Here is a 22,319-nt window from a genome sequence, read left to right on the forward strand (position 1 = left end):
CTTGTCGTGCTATCAATGAGATTACTTCCTTTAGAAATGAAATTTGTGTTTGGGTTGAAAAAATTCAAGATTCCCTTTAGGCCCTTGCTTCCTTTTCCATCAGCCATATCCCCCGTTGCTGCAACATTTTAGCTCACTCTCTGCCATCTTCTGTATCCATCTATTCCCCCTCTATTTGTTGGGTTAATTCCTCTCCCAACTGGCTTCTGTATTTAGCTCAAAATGAGCTTTCTCCTATGTAATCTTTGTTCTCATTTTTAATAATATTCTCATTTTCAAAAAAAAAAAAAAAAAAAAAAAAAAAGATAAAATCATTACCCATATTTTTTAAGTATTCGGATTTTCTTCTCCAATTTTTGTTTACTATTTGTTTAAAAAATCACTTTTTAATTTAACCACAATATTTTTACCTTATATTTTTTTGAGTAAAATTATTTTCACCCACTTAATTTTACTATTTTGTCACATTAACTTCTCTTGTTTCGATGCTCTGAACATACAACTTATAACATATAATTTTGCCAAAAAGATCACAAGTTCAAATTGTAAGCCCTCTCTTCTTTTACTTTTTCTCATAAATGCTAGAGAACTAATAGTTGAGGTTGAACTCGGGGACTCGAGATTAAGTTTGATTTGAGACTGTTAGTTAAGAGATATATTTGAACATAGAAAGAATCAAATCGACGTTTGTTTCATTGAGGAAGGGGAAGTATGGATCTGGAGAATAATTTGAGGGTAACGAACTTAGTCGAGCTTGTAAAAGACATTTGAGGGTGAAGTAGGCATACTCGGAACAATTTAAAGTCAAATTCAATGGTCAAAGTCAAAGTCCAAGGTCAAAGTCAACTAAAAAGTCAATATTTTTTAAATATGTAAATTTTGGAAATTTCAAGGGTTTAATGGCAAACTGAAGGTGCCATGGAATTGTAGGACCTATTTTAGGCTGGAATTGAGGATGAATTGGAAGAAAAAAATGAGAGACCCGAGAGAAAGAGAGAAGGGAAATTTGTGGGCTTCTTGATAAAATTTGGGTTGTATTCTTCAAATTTACTGATTGGATGCCCAAAAGATGAAAGGAGAGTCATCCAAAGACGTGGAAAGCTCAAAGTTAGAGGTGGAATTCAGACAAGAAACAAGAATTTGGAAAGTTGGGGTGTTCGTGGGTTTAAAAAGAGGAAGAACAAGTTTTCGAATTAGAGCCTTTCTTATGAAGAAAAATTGGGCAAAATGGTATGAAATTAAAGAAGTAAAGAACAAGCTAGTGGGGGGTTTGATTTGAATAATCGTGGCTGGAAAAGCAAGGAAAGCGAAGTAAAATAGTGGCGGTCGGAGTAGACGGCAAGCATGGGAAACTTGGGATTTTTTTTTACCAATTCTAAGATTTAGAGGCTAATTTGAAACTCCAAGTTTAAAGGTAAGTTCCTTCTAAGGTCCCTCTAATATTCTATGGTCTTTGATTTGAGGAATTTAAACTCTGAAAATTCTACAACTTTTAGCCCAAAAAACAAGGGTGCCGAGAAGTATTTTGCTTATTCCGGAAGTTTTAGAGTAAATCGGATGTCCGAATTTTGAGGTAGTTAGTCTTAGTAATGGGTAAAAAGTTTATATAGTTTAATTAGGTTTTTATTTGCTGGAAATTCTAATTTTGAAATTTGAAGTTTTTCGTTGAAAAATAGGTACCTGTGGAGATTTTGATCGATTTCGGATAATTTAGGGCGATTCGAGGCAGCTTGAGGTAAGATAGTTTAAGAGATGAGTAAAAGGTTTGTATAATTTAATTAGAATGGGTATGACCGAAATGAGAGAAATTGGTCACCGAAAGGTCGTCGGAAAACTACCGAAATCTGAAAAATTTTGGACTGAAGGTTGAAGAAAGAGTTGACTTTTATAGTTGATTTTTGTCTGACATCTATTGTCCATTATTAAAAGCTGGAAAATCTAATTTTAAGTTAATTAAAGTGCTTTTAAGCATGATTAAAGGTCAAATTGGAATTGTTATGATACTTTAAACCAAAAATTAGAAGAATTTGGGATCCTATGCCATATTGAAGTTGATTAAGGGGCTATTTTAAAGTAAACCTTAATTAGGGTTAGTGAAAAAATTAGGTAAAATTGGACAAAATTAAGATTAGTTAAAGTGTTCCTAATCTTAATTTAGTTCTAATGGATACCAATAAGATGTTTTGACCTTGAGATTGAATTAATTTGGAGTCTTAAGTCAATTTTAAGATAAATTAAGGATTAAAGTGTAAGGTGAAACCTTAAAATAGGATGGCATCAGGAGAAATTAAGTATACTCAAGTTTGATTGAAGTCCTAATTGATATCATTAAGATATATTGAGCTTAACTTGGATTAATTTTGAGGAAATTAAGGTAATTTAAATAATTAAAAGGACTTAATTGTGAGTAAACTCTAAATTGAGTAAAATTATAGTTAAATTGAAAGGGAAACCCTAAAATTAAATGAAAATTGAAGTGAAATTAGTTCTTGTTGAGGATTGGTTTTGGGATCTTAAGTTAATTTTAACGTAATTAAAGGACAAAATTGCAAAATAAACTATAAATTGGATCAAATTAGGATTTTGGGGAAAGTATAAGTGAAATTATTTATTTTTTAAGGTTAATTATGAAGTAATTTAATTATGGTCATATGGAGGATAACTAGGAGATTATCAATATACGAATAAACAAGAACCAGAGGAACTAGGAATTCGAGGAGAAGACGATTAACAGTGAATGACTTTATTTTAAGTATTTCGATATAAAAATATACACATGTGATAGTATGCTATGATTTATGAAATGTGTTGGCATGATATGTTTTACTTGACTATTATTTCAGAAATGCTTTGAATCATGATTTTTGAATTTTCACTGATTTTATATAAACTGGGGTTATAAAAATGTAGTATGGAACTTGATTTTACTTTATTATAATTTGTTTGGTTTTGTAAGAAAATCTTTTGATGGTGGAATAAATGATGTTGAACGGTTTGTGAAAGTGGTTTCAAACTTCTAATTCTTGTACCCGAGAGATGGTTCTTTCCAAGCTACTTCAATGTGTTTCAGTAGCACCTCTCAGGCGATCAGGGGGTTACCAGGGTGAAATGTGGTCAGAATATATCAGATAGTCTAAAGAAACCTTCACCTATTGTGCCACCCAGGCTATCGGAGGGTTACCGGGGTCAGATGTGGCTAGTGTATACCGGAAAGTCCAAAGGAACCTGGGCCTGTGGTGTATATCCATATCTAGCCATGAGGAAATTTTGTGTGCACGTATGACCTTATTATTTGGTTTACACTACAAGGGACATTCCTTGTCCAGAGTAACCCGGTACTGTAAACGAGTATTTGGGTACAGAGTTGGTGCAGTTGTCTGATAACTCCTAATGCTTTATAATGTGCTTTCTATGAAGTATGATCATGTCATTATTTGAATAACATGCATTTGAGATGTTATTGACTTTTATATATTTTTCCAATATTTTATAAAATGATTTTGATAAATTTCACTGATGTTTAAGAAAGAGAAAATTTATGTTTATATGAAATTACCACCCACTGGGCTTCAGCTCATGTTTTTAATGTTTTATGTTTTTTTCCCTAGGTAGCAATAAAGTTCCTGGTGCCTGCTAAGTCGTCAAACGCCACTTATGCTGTTAGACACCTACTATATTGTTTGTGCATATATTTGAGAGTACTCCAGAATACTTAAAACTTGTGAGTTACATGTCAAGAAAGGTTTTGTTAAAAATAATCCTTACTGTTGTTCTGTAAATATTTTAAAACAGTACTATGATTTAAACTGAGTTGAATTCTTATACTATTAATGAATGTAAACTATTTTGGATAATTGGTTTGGATGTATGGGTTTGATCATGAGCATAGTATATGTTAGGATTTGGGACGTTAGATCTCATAGAGAAAAGTTATGTTTAACGTCTTCAAACTTTGTTCTAAGTTAGAGGAGAAATCTGTAACAGGGTGTGACACAAATCATTAAATTCAAAGTGTGTATGTGTATGTGTATTATTAACATCAACCTTTATCATAAAAAAAATATTGAATACCACAAAGATCTATTAGATATTTTTTAAAGTTTAAGTACGTATTAAGTAGAAACAAAAAAAATTTGATGGCCCAACTGTAATTTATTATAAATTTATTGTTGTAAGTAAAAAAAAAAAATAATAATAACTCCACAGGTATAAAATTAGCACTAACCACACGTGCGGTAAGGACATTTTTTGTATAATTTCTTTATAACGATTGACCTTTCTTTTTAGAAATACATGAAGTTAACAAGAAGTAAAAGAACGTCAATCAAGCAAACTGAGAAATTCAGAAGAAGAGAAAAAAAACCTGTCAACCAACAAATAGAACAAGCTTCAATCATCGTCAAATGAGTTAAAATAAATTATCAATAAATAAGTAATTTAATTTTTTTAAAATAATAATTTTGTTTCAATTATATTTTGAAACATGAAAGTCGCACTAAAAAACAAGATACCTAGAAAGAAACAATCTTGATATGAACTAGTGTAATTATTTGATTTAATTTAATGCATAAGAGATTATTTTCCACTCATAATCTTAAGCCTAACTTATCATAATAATTATGTTAAAATAGTAACTAATAAAGTGAAATCTAACCTTTAGTTTTTGTTATTTCTCTCATCACTATCATGTAACTCAACCTATATATAAAAGATTGAAGTCAGAAAATAAGTATGAGTGAAAAAAAAAAAAAAAAACAGAGTACAAAGATGCTTATCTGTATTTTTTTATAATCTCTCCAAGAAATCGAAAATACCAGTTCCTTTCGTGAATATAGGCTTTTGTTGCCAAACCGCGTTAAGTTTCTTGTGTTCTTCTTTCTTCCATCCTTACATGTTGTGATTTACAACTGAGAAACTTCTTATTCTCATTGCCTTCACTTCCATCTGTTTCACTTCTTCTTCTCCTCACGATTGTAACACACGGAGAGAGAGAATGTTGAGTGATAAAATTCTTTTGTAAAAAATGAGATCTAAAACATGGTGAGTAATTGTGAAGAAGAATCATCCTTCTGTTGGCAATGTCCTAGAACCCGCAGTTCGTGTTATACATTATATTTATCAATAATAATGACTTTTTTATTTTGCATCTTATTATAAAAATCCAATAAATGTATTTTTGGCTATAGTCTGAATACTGTAACTTTATATAATGACAAAAACAGGATCAAGTTGACAGTATATAGCCTAAATGGTCTAATAAGTATATGGATGAAATTGGGTATCTCATCTTGGTAACACTATTAGATGCGGCCCACTCTGTGGTTATTACAAGAAGCTGTAAAATGCTACAAACGATGTGATCTACAAATCGTTCATGTTGAGACATGAGAGTGAAGGCATCCTATGCAGTGAGTTTGCATATAGAGTGGACCACGAAAATAGTCATTTTTCTTTATAACGATCGTTTACTGTTTAAACTGACTATTTCATTTATCAAATAACCTAGGTTAACTTGATCTTAATCCTAAGCTAGCTATAAACTCCAATTTATTCGAGATTATACTTTGATCTGCAAACAGTGAGAGTAATCCAATAGTACTGCTCAATAAGCTTCCCATTTTGGGGATAAGACCGGATGAATAGCTGGAGACATAGCTTTGCAAGATGGAATTCACTCCTACCCGATTAAGGGTTAGCAGATAGGTTATTCTCTTAAGTACTGATTCCAGGTCTTGAAAAATCGAGACCCCATCTTCTCATGATAGAGAAAAGATTTGATTCATAGAGATTATGAATCAGAATTGTTCATTAGAGGGTCAGTAGGAACTTAAGGAACAAGATGTATTCACAGGGGTAAAACAGTAAGTTTGACCTATTTGTGATTATGAACAACCTGTGAAGGATTACCTTACTGATTATGGTTATAAAGTGGACATAATATATCTACAGTGAGGGGAATTCAACTATGGGCTATAGTGGAGTGTCCCATTAGTTAACGAATGGGGGTTAGATCGGACTAATGAGTTTAGCCGATTACTCTAGAATCGTTAGAGCCCATGATCTGTAGGTTCGCAAGGTCCCCCTACTAGCTCGTAAATGCTTAAACATTAGAGTAGCTTGAGAAATTAATTTGAAACGTTCAAATTAAACGGAATAGGAGAAATGGACTGTATAGAATTGTGATCAGTCAAATATTGCAAAGCCCCGGTATCTATTACTGGTCAGAATTGGACCATAACGGAATTTCGGTCTATACCGGCACCATAATATCTGATTGGGGAGGAAGATTAGAATTAGAGATATGATTTAAATATATGAAGATGACTATTGTGCAAAAATTAATTTAATATTTGATATTGAATTAATTTATGAAATTAATTTTAGAAAATGATTTTTCAGTTATTAAAATCAAAATTGAATATTGAAATCAAGATTTTGGTTTTTAAAGAAAAATGGGAAAAGTCGATTTGCATGCACAAAATGGAAAAACTTGATTTTCCAATATCATCTTCTTCATGCTCATACAAAGCCCATTTCCTCATCTTCATTAAAGCTCCAAGCATGAGTTGAAAGCCATGCATATCTCTTCTTTGCATGTTCATCTGCAATAAATAAAGAAGATTGGAGTGAATTGAAGGGATGCATAACATAGAAATTTTGAGAGAAAATTTCAGTGGGAAGAAAGGGTTCTTCGAAGTGTGCTACTGTGAGTATTTCTCTATTCTTCATCGCTTCAAGTTGTTCTAAAGTCCCACAACTTGATCTAAAGCTCCAAGAGGATAGTGGAGAAAATTTTGAGGTGGTTCATGGTGATCTTTGGTGAAGATTATTGTTGATTGATCAAGTTCTTGAAGAGTTTTACAAAGGTATGATCTAAAAACCCTCTTATTTAGATGAGCATGCTTTAGATTCTGGCAAAATTAGTGAATTTGAATGCTTATGGATCCTTGATACTTCCGCTGCATGTTATCTTACTCTAACAATTGGTATTAGAGCATCAAATAAGCATTCAATTTGGTTTAATTTTGGTGTGGTGGGTGTTTTTCATGAGATATATGAAACTGATACACTGATATGGTTTTCTGAGTTTTGGCATTTTAATTCTCTGTAATTTCTCGATTAAATTTGTAAATGGTTCTTGTTTCATCAGCTTTTATGTGTTAGCAAGAGTCTGTAATTTATTTGGAGTCATTAGAGTTGAAATTAGGATGTAATTGAAGAAACAAGTGAAGGAGGCCGAGCTATTGTTCTAGTTTTTTCAACTTCTACTCAAAATCGTTTTTGAGATTCAGTTACTAAGCGATTGTGTAGTTCTAGGCGTTACACAATGTGAAGAAAAGCTAGACGATTGTATAGTAATGGGCGCTGGTCGTTGTGATGTTGAATGCTAAACGATCGTGTACCTGCGGGAGCTAAACGATGTGCTCAAATGCTATATGATAGCACTATGCAATCGTTTAGCTTTTGGCATGGGAACTAAATGATACATTGGTTTTGTTAAATGAAGGCACTACATAATCATGTAGCTGCGACGTGCACTAACCGATGCAATGAAGTGCTATACGATAGCACTGAACAATTGTTTAGATGCGGCGCTGAGCGATCGTGTAGATGTGATGCTGAACGACACGATGAAGTTCCATACGATAGAGCTAAGCGATCGTTTAGCTGTGGTAGACACTAAACGATGACATGAAGCACTAGGTGATGGTGTTAAGCGATCGTGTAATTCTATATGATAGAGCTATGCGATGATTTAGTTGCGGCATACACTAAGTGATCGTGTACCTCTTCTCAACATAAGGCGATGGTGTTAGATGATTGCCTTCAGCGCTATACGATCGACCTCAGCAAGACTTTGAGGTTGGACCGAGAGCAGCCAATTCGACCAGTTTTCTCAAGGTCCAATCCAGATCAACCTCAAAGGGTTTTGGCTGATCCGGTTCAGACTTTGTTGGTCCAGTTCAGACTCATCCATTCCGGTTTAAGATGCTTGGGTTTGGTTTGGAGCGGTTTGAGTGGTTCAAAGACGATTTCGAAGCTGTTTGTAATAGTTAGGCATTTGTTTACTTGTTTATGCCAAAACGAAAACCATATCAGTTAGTATTTAATTGTTTATGCATGAGATATATGTAATAATTAAATAATTCATGTATACGCATACAATATGCCATGTAAATTTAAAACCCCACCGTAGGAAGCATGTTACATGCATTGAAAGTATGTTATAATTGTTATAATATATAGTATGCATGTTAGGGTTATGTTTAATATAATGGTTATATTAGATGCCTTTGTTGAATGTTGTGGATGTTAAGCATGTCTAAAATTTTGTAAGTTGTTATAAAATTGGTTAGACATTTAAAATCCATAACAAGGAACAGCTGCATGCTCACTTAGGTTAACAACTAGTTGTAAATGTTAAAATAGATTGTTACCTTATAAAATACGGTTACAAACTCATATTAGTTCATAAACTTGTCTGAGGTTGGGGGTACTTAAGTTGATGGTTTACGGAACTCCTCCTACCTGGGGATTATGACCGAACTATTGAGAGTTGTTAACTGATTTTATGAGCTTGCGTGAGCATAATAAAATGGTTTATCACCTAGACATTGTAGGTTAAATCTAATTATAAGAGTTATACTTGGATAAACCACCATAGACTTAGGTTGTATGAAATTAGTCATCATGCCTAAGTAAAATTACCCAAACATTTAGAACACTTCAGTGGGAGATTAACAATATATTTGATATAAAGTTATTAGCTCTCACGTCCTTAAGAGTTCACACAGTGAGATCCATGCTCGACCTCGTGTCTATTTTTCCTCGACTGCTCCATTCAGAAAGTGTTTGCATGGGTCAATAATAAGATGAATAAGGGAGGTAGTTCATAGTAAGTGGGTGAAGAACATGTGTCAACATTGTCCTACAGTCTCCTCCATGTTTGAACCGTGAGATTCCTATGTTGCGCCTGCTATCATTTTTAGGCAGCACTAGCTAGTCGTTAACTGTGGCGATCCCCTTGGAGGGTTCTAACATAAGATTCGGAATAACCCAGGCTTCAGTAAAATGAAATAGGGTCTTATAGTTCCATCTTGGATATTGTCTTCTATCTCGAAGGCATATTCATACCGTCCTATAAGATCTAAAAATGGCGGGTCACACTTACAAGAATTACTAATTATTAGTAGAGATCTTTACCGAAAACAATAACCAAAAGAACTATTGGAATATGAGTTATTCTTGATAATAGTATTTGGTCAAGAACTGTCTTGCTTCTGCGAAGGAATTCTTGACTGCCCCTCGGTAGCAATTGTTCTAAATCACTTTAGTATCGTTGTAAATAAATAAATATTTATTGGGTACTTTATTAAAGTTTTGCTAAAAAGTGATTTAGATGCATATTTAATAGAGTTTGTTCAAAATGTTTCGGCAATGTTGAACTCAATCATATAATTTCTTGGTTTTGATAAATTTAATGGAGAGGGTTATTCGAACTGGAAGTCAAACATCAATATAATATTAGTAGTAAACGATTTGAGGTTTGTGTTGACGGAGAAGTGTCCTCCAGTTCCCAGTTCAACGGCCACCCAAAATGTTCGGGACGTCTATGATAGGTGGGTAAGGACAAACGAGAAAGCCCGGGCCTATATCTTGGTGAATATATCTGTTGTACTCAATAAGAAGCATGAGGTCATGCCCACAGCCCGTGAGATTATGGCATCATTACAGGAGATGTTCGGACAACCATCATCTTCTGTTAGACATGAAGCCATCAAGTATGTCTATGTTACACGTATGAAAAATGGAACTAACGTAAGAGAACATGTTCTCGACATGATGGTTCATTTCAATATTGTGGAGGCTCATAAGGTGATGATAGATGAGACAAGTCAAGTGAGCATGATATTGGAATCTCTTCCTGAGAGTTCTCTGCCGTTCAGGACAAATGCTGTCACGAACAAAATCACTTATAACTTAACGATGTTGTTGAATAATTTGCATACTTATCAATCAATGATGAAACTGAAGAGAAAATAAATAAATGTTATTTTGAAACCAAAATTTTTTTATAAGGGGTCCACGTTAGGTACGAAACTCATTGATGATAAGAAAGTTGGTCCTTCTTCTTCTAAGGATAAAACCGTACAAATGAAGAAGAAAAGAAAAGGGAAAAAGAAAGCCACTGCAAAGAAAAACAAAAACAAAACTCCCAAAGGAAAATGTTTCCATTGCAGAAAAGTTGGGCATTGGAAACGAAACTGCCCAAAATATCTGACTGAAAAGAAAGAAGAAAAGGCTAAACAAGGTAAATCTGATTTACTAATTGTTGAAACATGCATAATGGAAAATTCTCACCTTACCTGGATATTGGATCCAGGCGCCGTTAATCATATTTGTACTTTTCTACAGGAAACTAGTTCTTAGAGAAGACTTTCTGAATATGAGATGCTTTTTAAGGTGGGAACAGATGAAGTCATTCTAGGTGAAGCAGTGGGAGATGTGAAGTTTTTTTTTTTTGGAGATTCTTTATCTTGTTAAAAAATGTATTTTATGTACCAAAGATGAAAAGAAATCTAATCTCAATTTCCTGTCTATTAGAAAAGATGTACAGTGTATCTTTTGAATGTAATGAAATGTTTGTTTATTCAAGAGGGGTACATATTTGTTTTGCAAGACTTGATAGCAACTTATACATATTAAAACTAACCAAAGAAAAAGCCATTTTAAATATAGAGATGTTTAAAATGATTGAGACTCATAATAAAAAGTGAAAAATTTCTCCTAATGCCTATCTTTGGCACCTTAAGCTTGGTCACATTAATCTCAACAGGATTGAGAGATTGGTAAAAAATGGTCATCTAAATAAGTTAGAAGACAGTTCTCTACCACCATGAGAATCATGTCTTGAGAGGGAAAATGACTAAAAGCTCTTTTTTAACAAAGGTCTTCGTGCCAAAGAACCTCTCAAACTTATACATTCAGATCTATGTGATTCGATGAATGTTAAAGGTCAAGAAGGATATCAGTACTTCGTCAGTTTTATTGACAATGACTCTCGATATGGCTACATTTACTTAATCAGTCACAAGTCTGAGATCTTGAAAAGTTCAAAGAATTTAAGGTTGAGACTGAAAATTTGTTAAGTAAAAGAGTTAAACCACTTCGATCTGATTAAGGTGGTGAGTATATGGATTTGCAAATCAAGAACTATCTAGTAGATCATGGAATTCAATCCTAACTCACAGCACCTGAAACACCACAACAAAACGGTGTTGCGGAAAGAAGGAATCGAACCTTATTGAATATCGTTCAATCTATGATGAGTTATACTCAGTTACCTCAATCCTTTTAGGGGTATGCATTACAGACTGTAATCTTTACTCTGAACATTGTTCCATCCAAAAGTTTTTCAGAAAAACCATTTGAATTATGGAAAGGACGCAAAACGAGTCTACGTCATTTCCATATTTGAGGTTGTCCAGCACACGTGTTGGTATAGAATCCTAAGAAATTAGAAACACGTTCGAAATTATGCCTATTTGTAGGATACCCCAAAGAAACAAAATGAGGATTATTTTATGATCCCCAAGAAGATAAAGTATTTGTACCGATAAATGTTACGTTCTTGGAAGAGGATCATATGAAAAATCATCTACCTCGCAATAAACTAATATTGCAAGAACTGACTAAAGATACTACAAAAAGATCAACAAGAGTTGTTGATTAAACTGGTTCATCAACAATGGTTGTTGATTCGTCACATGCATCCCAAGAGTTAGGGATGCCTCGTCGTAGTGGGAGGGTTATTCAAAAACCTGAACGCAACATGGGTTTAACAGAAACTCAAAACATCTACAAGATGATGGTTTAGAGGATCCATTAACCTTTAAAAAGGTAATAGAAGATGTCGACAGGGAACAATGGATAAAAGTCATGGACGATGAAATAGAGTCTATGTACCTCAACTCTGTCTAGGAACTTATAGATCAACCACATGAGGTAACACCCATAGGTTGTAAATGGATCTACAAGAGAAAACGAGACCAAACTGGCAAGGTACAGACCTATAAAGCCAGACTCGTAGCAAAGGGTTTTACCCAAAGAGAAGGAGTTGATTATGAAGAAATTTTTTCTCCTGTTTCTATGATCAAATCAATAAAAATACTTCTTGCCATTGCCACATATTATGACTATGAGATATGGCAAATTGATGTCAAGACAACTTTTCTGAATGGCTATCTTGATGAAAGTATTTTTATGTCTCAACTAGAAGGGTTCATCGAAAAAGGATAGGAATAGAAAGTCTGTAAGCTTAATCGATCCATTTATGGATTGAAACAAGCATCAAGATCCTAGAATATTAGATTTAACACTGCGATCAAATCTTATGGCTTTGAACAGAATGTTGACGAACCTTGTGTATACAAGAAGATAGTCAACAAAACTGTAGCAGTCTTAGTTCTTTATGTTGATGATATCTTGCTCATTGAGAATGAGACAAGTTTTCTTGCTGACGTAAAGAGATGGTTAGCAGCACAGTTCCAAATGAAAGATTTGGGTGATGATCAGTATGTTCTAAGAATAGAGATCTTTCGGAACCGAAATAATAGAACATTGGCACTATCTCAGGCACCTTATATCGACAAGATGTTGTCAAGGTATAATATGCAAAATTTCAAGAAAGGTTTATTACCTTTTAGGCATGGAATTCATTTGTCAAAGGAACAATGTCCTAAGACACCTCAAAAAATTGAGGAGATAAACAAAATTCCATATGCATCTGGAGTTGGGAGTTCGATGTACGCTATGTTGTGTACACACCTTGACATATGTTTTGTAGTTGGAATCGTCAGCAAGTTCCAATCCAATCCAGGATACGGTTATTGGACCGCTGTAAAAAATATCCTCAAGTATCTAAGGAGAACGAGGGACTATATGCTTGTATATGGACCTAAAGATTTGATCCTTACAGGATACACTGATTCTGATTTTCAAATTGACGTAGATTCTAGAAAATCTACCTTAGGATCAGTTTACACTCTTAACGGAGGAGCTATAGTTTGGAGAAGCATCAAGCAAAGTTGTATCGCTGACTCCACAATGGAAGCAGAATACGTGGCTGTATACAAAGCTGTTGAAGAAGTAGTTTGGCTACATAAATTCTTGGCTGATTTGGAAGTCGTTCCAGATATGCACCTACCTATCACACTGTATTGTGACAATAGTGGTGTTGTTGCCAACTCAAAGGAACCCAGGACTCTCAAACATGGAAAACACATTGAAAGAAAGTACCATCTCATCCGGGAGATAATATACAGAGAAGATGTGATCATCACAAAGATTGCGCCTAAAGACAACCTTGCTGATCCATTCATAAAGGCCCTCTCAGCTAAAGTATTCGAGGGCCACCTAGTTGGACTAGGACTCTGAGTAGTGTAATCTAGGGCAAGTGGGAGAATGTCTATAGTATTAGAGATGCCCTAGTTTATTGTATTTTTTCCATTATGTTTCTCAACATTATATTGTATATATTTGTTCTTACTAGAGTTTTAGTCCAAGTGGGAGATTGTTGGGAATGTCCTAGAACTCGTAGTTTGTGTTAAACATTCTATTTATCAATAATAATGACTATCTGATTTTGCATCTTATTATGAAAATCAAATAAACGTATCCTTGGCTATAGTATGAATACTGTAACTTTATGTAGTGACATAAACAGGATCAAGTTGACCATATACACCTAAATGGTCTAATAAGTATATGCATGAAATTGGGTATCTCATCCTGGTAACACTATTGGATGTAACACACTCTGTAGTTATTACAATAAGTTGTAAAGTGCTACAAACGATGTGATCCACAAATGTTCACGTTGAGACATGAGAGTGGGGGCATCCTATGCAATGAGTTTGCATATAGATTGGACCACGATAATAGTCACCTTTCTTTATAACGATTGTTTACTATTAAAACTGACTATTTCATTTATCAAATAACCCAAGTTAACTCGATCTTAATCCTGAGCTAGCTATGAACTCCTGTTTGCTCAGGATTATCCTTTGATCTGCAAACGGTGAGAGTAGTCTAACAACACTGCTCAATAAGCTTCCCATTTTGGGGATAAGATCGGATGAATAGTTGGAGACATAGCTTTGCAAGATGGAAGTTATTCCTACCCGATTAAGGGTTTGCAGATAGGTTGTTCTCTTAAGTACTGATTTTAGGTCTTGAACAATCGGGGCCCCGTCTTCTCATGATAGAGAAATGATTTGATTCATAGAGATTATGAATCAGAATTGTTCATTAGAGGGTCAGTAGGAACTCAAGGAACAAGATATATTCACAGGGGTAAAACAATAATTTTGATCTAGCTGTGATTTCGAAAAACCTGTGAAGGATCGACTAACTGATTATGGTTATAAAATGGACATAATATATCTATAATGAGAGAAGTTCAACTATGGGCTATAGTGGAGTGTCCCTTAGTTAATAAATGGGGGTTAGATTGGACTAATGACTTTTGCCGATTAATCTCGAATCGATGGAGTCCATGATCTGTAGGTCTGCAAGGTTCCCCTACTAGCTCGTAAATGGTTAAGCTTTAAAGTAACTTGAGAAATTAATTTGAAACGTTCAAATTAAACGTAATAGGAGAATATATATTTAAATATGATTTAAATATATGAAAATGATTATTGTAAAAAAAATAATTTTATATTTTATATTAAATAAATTAATTTATGAAATTAATTTTAGAAAATTATTTTTCACTTATTAAGAGCAAAATTGAATATTGAAATCAAGATTTTGGTTTTAAAAGAAAAATTGAACAAATCGATTTGCATGCAAAAAATGAAAAAACTTGATTTTCCAATATCATCTTCTTCATTCTCACACAAAGCCCACTTCCTCCTCTTCATTAAAGCTTCAAGAATGAGCTGCAGGCATTGTATATCTCTTCTTTACATGTTCATTTGCAATAAATAAAGAAAATTGGAGTGAATTGAAGGGATGTATAATACAGAAATTTTGAGCGAAAATTTCAGTGGGATGAAAGGGTTCTTCGAAGTGTGCTGCTGTGAGTATTTCTCTATTCTTCATTGCTTCAAGTTGTTCTAAAGTCCCACAACTCGGTCTAAAGCTCCAAGAGGATAGTGGAGAAGACCTTGAGGTGGTTCACGGTGATCTTTGGTGAAGACTGCTGGTGATTGATCAAGTTCTTCAAGAGTTCTACAAAGGTATGATCTAAAAACCTCTTATTTAGATGAGCATGCTTTAGATTCTGGAAAAATTAGTGAATTTGAATGCTTATGGATCCTTGATACTTCCGCTGGATGTTATCTTACTCTAACACCTTCAATGTGTGAAGAAGAAACACCAGCTCCGTGGCCACTTCATCAGTCATTTGTTTCGTCCTAGACCTCAACTTGGGTCAACATTTCTTTGTTTTTTTCAACATTAGGCCTTGGTGGATTATTGAAAAAGCCCAACAAAGTGATATCAGAGCCTGCAAGAACAAAAAAACAAATCTTCAAGAACTTTAAAAAAAGATAAGTTTGGAGCTTTGTAGCAAGAAAGAAAGCAAGAAAATGGCAGTTGCAAAGTATGACATAAAAGAAAAGGAGATTTCGGCCTTTGGAAGGCCAAAATCAAATATGTATTAGGGCAACAGAAATCTCATAAGGGTCTTGAAGATCCCTCTAAACACCCGACTACTATGACAGAAGATGATAGAGAAAATATGAAGTTGATTGCACATGGAACTCTTGTTTTGAATCTCTTAAACAGTGTACTTCGACAAGTGATTGATCAAGACATTGCTTTTAAAATGTAGACAAAGTTAAATGAACTCTATGAATCTAAAGAACTCCCTAATAAATATTTCTTGAGGGAGAGATTCTTTACATTCAAGATTAATTCATCCAAGACTTTGATTGAGAACCTTGATGAGTTTAAAAAGATTACAGCATAACTTAAAACTCAAGGTGACACTATTGGGGTTGATAATGATTCCTTTGTGCTTATTAATTCACTTCTAGAGACATATAAAGATGGAAGACAACCCTAACGTATGATAGAGATTCAGTCATCACATATATGTCATTTCAACAATTAAAACCAAAGAAATGGAGCTGATGTCTAACAAAGAAGAAAAACCTAGTGCAGAGGGATTATTTGTGAAATGCAAGAACAAAAATCACAATAAAAAAAAGGGAAAACAAGTTTCCACAGATAAAAACAAGGAGATGTCTAAGATTAGATGCAAATATTACAAGAAGATTGGACATCTAATCAAGGACTACAAAACCTTGAAGTGGAAAAAGGAGCAGAAGAATAAAAATCAGAATCAAAAGGTTTAATCAACACAGTCAGGAGAAACCTCATTAGGGGAAGACTCATTCTTCTTAGATGCCTTAACCACCTCTAATCAAAGAATAGAAAATGAAGATCCAGTAAAGAGTCTTGATTAGGTCCTTGACTTAGGGTGTTTCTTTCACATGACACCTAACAAGGACTGGTTTAACACCTATAAGGAAATAGATGGAGGTTCAGTCTATAAGGGTAACAATCACTCATGTCTTGTAGTGGGCATTGGCTCAATTCCTCTACAACTAGAAGATGAGTCATTGAAGCTACTCAGATATGTTAGGTATGTCCTCAAGTTAAAGAGAAATTATTGGGCATGCTTAACTCAATAGGCTGTGAATACAAAGGGAAAGAAGGCGACAGTGAAGTTTGGAAAGACTTTAAACTTGTGTTCAAAGCTGTAAAGATAGATGGTGTGTATGTGGTCCAAAGAGTCCAGAAAATACAATCAGCTTTAGATGTAACTCTCAAAGAGCCTACTAATGGAGATCTTTGGCACAAAATACTTGCCCACATTAGTGCTAAATGCCTTCAAGCTCTGGCAAAAATAGGAATCCTACCTAAAGAGGTTCACCAAGACCTATCCTTTTGGGAACATTGTGTAATTGTGAAGGCTACAAGGCAGAGTTTTGTTAAGGCTCGGCATACAACTAAAGCAATTCTTGACTATGTGCACTCAGACCTATGAGGTTCCTCACCATTTCCATCCTTGAGTGGTACTAGGTACTTCCTAACTTTAATTGATGATTTCTTTAGGAAGAGCTGAATATATTTTCTTAAAACTAAAGACTTTGTTTTTGAAAAATTTAAAGAATAGAAGATTATGGTTGAAAATTAGATAGGCTGTCAAATTAAATGCCTTAAAACAGATAATGGGTTGAGTTTTGTGAAGAGGAATTAAATATTTTTTGTAGACAGCATGGAATTATCAAACACGAAACAGTGAGGTATACACCTCAACAAAATGGGGTGGTAGAGAGACTAAACAGAACTATACTTGAAAAAGTGAGAAGTCTTCTATCTGATGCTATCCGACCAAGAAAAGTTTTGGATTGAAGTAGCCACCTATACAATATACACACTCAATAGATACCCTCATGCATCACTGGATCTACTCACTTCTGAAGAAAAGTGGACCAAGCACCACCAAACCTAAGAACCTAAGGGTTTTTAGGTGCATTGATCTTATTCACCAGAATAAAGGAAAATTGAATGCTCTAGCAGTCAAATGCATGTTTGTGGGGTTCATGAAGGAGTAAAAGGTTTCGAACTTTGGCATCCTATTGACAGAAAGTGTGTAACTAGCATAGATGTTATTTCCAGAGAAACTGAAATGTTTATGCAAAAAATCAATACCCCTGAACAAACACCTCAAGAGTTGAATGATAAAATTGAGGTGGAGCACTTACATATGCCTACATCAGCTCCCTCAGGCTCAAATCCTGAAGATACTAGTGGTTTGATGCCTCAACATGAAGAAAAAGAAAAAGAGGTAGCCATTGATTGAGCAAGAGGGTTTAGAGTTAAGAAACTACTCCTTGGCTAGAGATAGACAAAGAAGAACTATAGTACCACCTATAAGGTATGAGACTACATCAACTGAGCATTAAATGCTTCAGAGGAGGTCATTGATCTAGACCATCCACCTTCGAGGAGACAATAAGTTGTGCTAATACAAGACACTGGATAGAAGTTATGAATGAGGAAATTGAATCCTTAAAGAATAATAAAACTTGGGATTTAGTACGTCCTCCTAAGGGTTGTAAACTCGTAACAACTAAGTGGGTTTACAAGTATAAGGAGGGCATCCCTGATGTGCAGAAACCTAGGTATAAAGCTTGGATGGTGGCCAAGGGGTTCACACAGAAACAAGGAGGTAGACTACAATGAGATATTCTCACCAGTGGTTAAACAAACCTCAATAAGATTGTTTCTCTTCTTAGTAGCACAAGTGGACCTAGAGCTAGAATAGTTTGATGTCAAAACAATATTTCTACATGCTTACCTAGAAGAAACTATATATATGAGCCAACCCTAGGTTACCAAGTCAAGGGGAAAGAATACTACATTTGCCTACTTAAAAAGTCCATATATGGACTAAAACAATCTCCTAGGTGCTGGAACAAAAGATTTGATGAGTTTATGTAGAAGAGTAGATTCCTAAAAAGCCCCAATGATAGCTGTGTTTACATCAATACTAAATCATTTGCTAATCCAGCCTATTTACTACTATATGTGGATGATATGCTTGACGGAACCTTGTAAAGGGACTATTAAATGGAAACGGATCGTCCCAGTTCTTAAAATTTCACATAACATAAATTTTACAGCGAACAAAATAAAAATTATGCAATTCACAAATAATACAACATGTTTTTAACAATTTATCAAGAAAAATAAATAGGGTTAAGAACCCATATCTTTGAAGAACAATTCTTCAATTGAATTCCCTCGATCTCTAATTAAGTACTACCACAAAAGTGACCTCGGTATTCTCTGGATGGGAATCCAGGAGGAGTGGGGCTCTGACTATTTTGGTGAGGGAAAAGAGATTAATCAGAGAGTAAAGAGGATGAAGAGGGAGTTCTAGAGATCATAGAATTCTCTGTGTTTTTCAAGAAGAAGAAAACTGAACTCCACTTATCCAATCCTACACGTTACGGAGAGAAGAAATGGGAGGGAGTTACAACTCCCTCCCTAAAACTGTTTTTTATAAATAACATTAATTTAAACAATAAATCTTATATATATATATATATATATATATATATATATATAATAACTATTTTATCATATAATATATATTAAACTATATGTTATATCAAATATAATATATAACCTATAGTTTAATTCTCTCAATAACGATATTTAATATAAATCCATTGATATTAAATTTAATTATATGTATCCAATTCATATAATTAATATTTTGAATCATATTCAAATATTTAATGTCTCTCAAATAAATACTTAATATTATAATGTATCAAATACATTATAGTAATCATATCATATATAATTTAAATTTAAATTAATTATATCATATATAATTAATTAAATCCCTCAATCAATTTTAACAATTCAGGTTAATCCAAAAACTGATTCTCATTAAATCTCGTTGAGCTACCGAGGGAACTTTATGGACTTGTAGCTTGAAGCTTCAACGGTACGTGAATGATTAATTAAATTATTCACTATACGTTAATTGTCGGACACTCCAGAAAAGATCAACAGCTGCACTCTTCGTACTATAGATATATTTCTGTGTCCATTGAATATAACCGATCAACAGTACAATGACCCTTCACAAATTGCTCGTAAGTACAGCTGGGCCAAAACTACCATTTTGCCCCTTTAGTTAAATCTTACTCCTTAAGTACCACAGATTCCTCTAATGAACAATAAACCTCAATAAGAATATATTTCTCTTCTTAGTAGCACAAGTGGACCTAGAGCTAGAATAGCTTGATGTCAAAACAACATTTTTACATGGTTACCTAGAAGAAACTATATATGAGCCAACCTATGACCAAACCCATCACGGGCCAGGAGAGGGTATGACGCCACATTGTTCAAGCCCCGGAACTAGCTCTTAAAAGAGGAATTCATTTACTTACTGCGACATTGGGGAAGGAGTGAATTCCCTCTTGTGTAGCTGTGTTCCCAGCTCCTCAATCAAACAAATCCCCAAAATGGTAGCCTTGTTGAGTCGACGATCTGACCACTCTCATCCATACAAATAAAATGACTGCCTTCATAGGTTGTTCACAACTCACTGAGAATTCAAGTCATATTACCCATGGTCATCCTGGTGAAATGTGAGTCTCTATTATGAATGGCATTAAATAATGAGACTAAACATTTCGTGGTCCGGTCTTATGCAAACTCCTTTGTATAGAATATCCCTGCTCACATGTTTCCACATGAATGATCAAGATCAGATCATTTGTAACACTTTACAACAATTGTAACATCTACAAAGCGGGTCATACTTGTAGTGTCACCAAGATAAGGTATCCAGTCTTATCCATCTACTACAGACCATTTAGGTTATCACTTAAATGTAATCCATCTGTATGTCTCTACATACATGTTTAAGCTACAAGATAATTTTGGATCTTAGTTTATTGGTTTGTGGTTAATGCAACTCAAAAAAATAAAATAAAATATCATATATTTTATTACATAAATAAAATATTTGTATAATACAATTACAAACTATAGGACCCTACGAGATTTAGGGCGTCAACCCAACAATACTACTATCAGGTAATTCTAAAGAAGAGTTGAAACAAGTTAAAAACTTCATAAAATCATAGTTTGAAATGAAAGATATGGGCACTGCAAAAAGGATACTTAACATTGATATTGAAAGAAACAGAACAGACCACAAATTACATAATAGTCTAGCTAAATACTATGAGAAATTGATCCAAAAGTTTTATATGAAAGAAGCAAGGTTCGTTTCTACACCCATTGCACAACATTTCAGACTATAAGCACAAATTTCACCAAAAGACACAGAGATTGAGCATAAAAAACTAATGTCTACAGTGCCTTACTCCCAAACAGTGGGAAGTCTAATGTATTTAATGATATCTACCAGACCAGATATAGCTTATGCAACTAGTTTGATCAGTAGGTACATGGCCAACTCAGGTAAGAGATATTGGAAGGCCACTAAATGGATTTTGAGGTACCTAAAGGGTTATGGAAGCTAGGTTCATATTCCAAAAAAGCTTTGACACAGAACCTAAGTTGTTTGGCTTTGTTGACTCAAACTATGTAGGGGATATCAATAAGAAAAGCTCATTGTCAGGATATATTTTCCTATTTGGAAGCTATGTATTAAGATGGAAAGACTCACTGCAATCAGTGGTAGCTCTCTTTACTACTGAAGCAGAGTTTATTACCCTATCTGAAGCTGCGAAAGAAGGTCTATGGCTAAAAGGTTTACTTCAAGACTTCGGAATAACACAAATAATAGTAAAGATCTATTGTGACAATCAGAGTACTATACATCTATCGAAGAACCCACAATATCACAATCGTACTAAACACATCGATGTGAAGTATCATTTCATCAGATAGCAAATTGCAAGTGAGAAAATAGGAGTCTTAAAAGTACATACAACAGACAAGGCATCAGATATGCTTACTAAGACTGTCACTCAGCTCAAACTCAAAAAATGCCTTAACATCATCGGATTTGAGCTACTTGAAAAAGAATAGATGAAGAACAATTAAAGAAGAGGAGTTGATCCAAAACAAATGTTAATTTCAAGGTGGAGATTTATTAAAACAGTAACTAACAAAGTGAAATCAACCTTTACTTTCTATTATTTCTCTCATCACTATCATGTAACTCAGCCTATATATAAAGGATCAAAGTCAGAAAATAAGTATGAGCGGGAAAAAAAATCAAAGTACAAAGTAGCTTATCTGTATTTTTTGTAATCTCTCCAAAAAATCGAAAATACCAGTTCCTCTCGTGGATGTAGGTCTTTGTTGCCGAACCACTAATTTACAATTGAGAAACATCTTCTCCTTACCTTCACTTCCATCTGTTTCCCCTTCTTCTCCTCCTCACGACTGCAAGACACTCAGAGAGAGAATGTTGAGTGATAAAATTCTTTTGTAAAAAATGAGAAAAATGGTGAGTAATTGTAAAGAAGAATCATCCTTCAACATCTAAAAGAGAAACACCAGCTACGTGGCCACTTCATCAGCTGCTGGTTTCGTCTCAGATCTCAACGTGGGTCATCCTTTGTTTGTTTCTTTCAACATTGGGCCTCGGTGGATTGTTGAAAAAGCCCAACAAATTAAAACATGGATTCTTAGTACAATAATAATTATACTTTAGACACTACAAATTTCTCCAAGTAATCGAATTGTGATTTAATTTTTTCCATCAAATCATTCAACTTTAGTGATAATGTAAGCAC

General features: G+C 34.2%; 2 long non-coding RNA genes across 2 annotated transcripts; one reads left to right on the forward strand and one right to left on the reverse strand.

Moving 5' to 3' along the window:
- Positions 1-898: 898 nt before the first annotated feature.
- Positions 899-1,799, forward strand: LOC120080873 (uncharacterized). The gene is made up of 2 exons (XR_005482673.2): positions 899-1,414; positions 1,677-1,799. It is a non-coding gene; the product is annotated as an uncharacterized LOC120080873 (long non-coding RNA).
- Positions 1,800-14,869: 13,070 nt separating this feature from the next.
- On the reverse strand, positions 14,870-22,051 carry LOC150035184 (uncharacterized). Its single transcript, XR_016530526.1, has 2 exons — positions 19,992-22,051; positions 14,870-15,514 (listed from the first exon to the last, which is right to left on the reverse strand). It is a non-coding gene; the product is annotated as an uncharacterized LOC150035184 (long non-coding RNA).
- Between the last annotated feature and the right edge of the window lie 268 nt (positions 22,052-22,319).

This window comes from Benincasa hispida, chromosome 7, assembly GCF_027475165.1.
Source record: "Benincasa hispida cultivar pf3 chromosome 7, pf3_genome.v1.1, whole genome shotgun sequence".
NCBI lineage: Eukaryota > Viridiplantae > Streptophyta > Magnoliopsida > Cucurbitales > Cucurbitaceae > Benincasa > Benincasa hispida.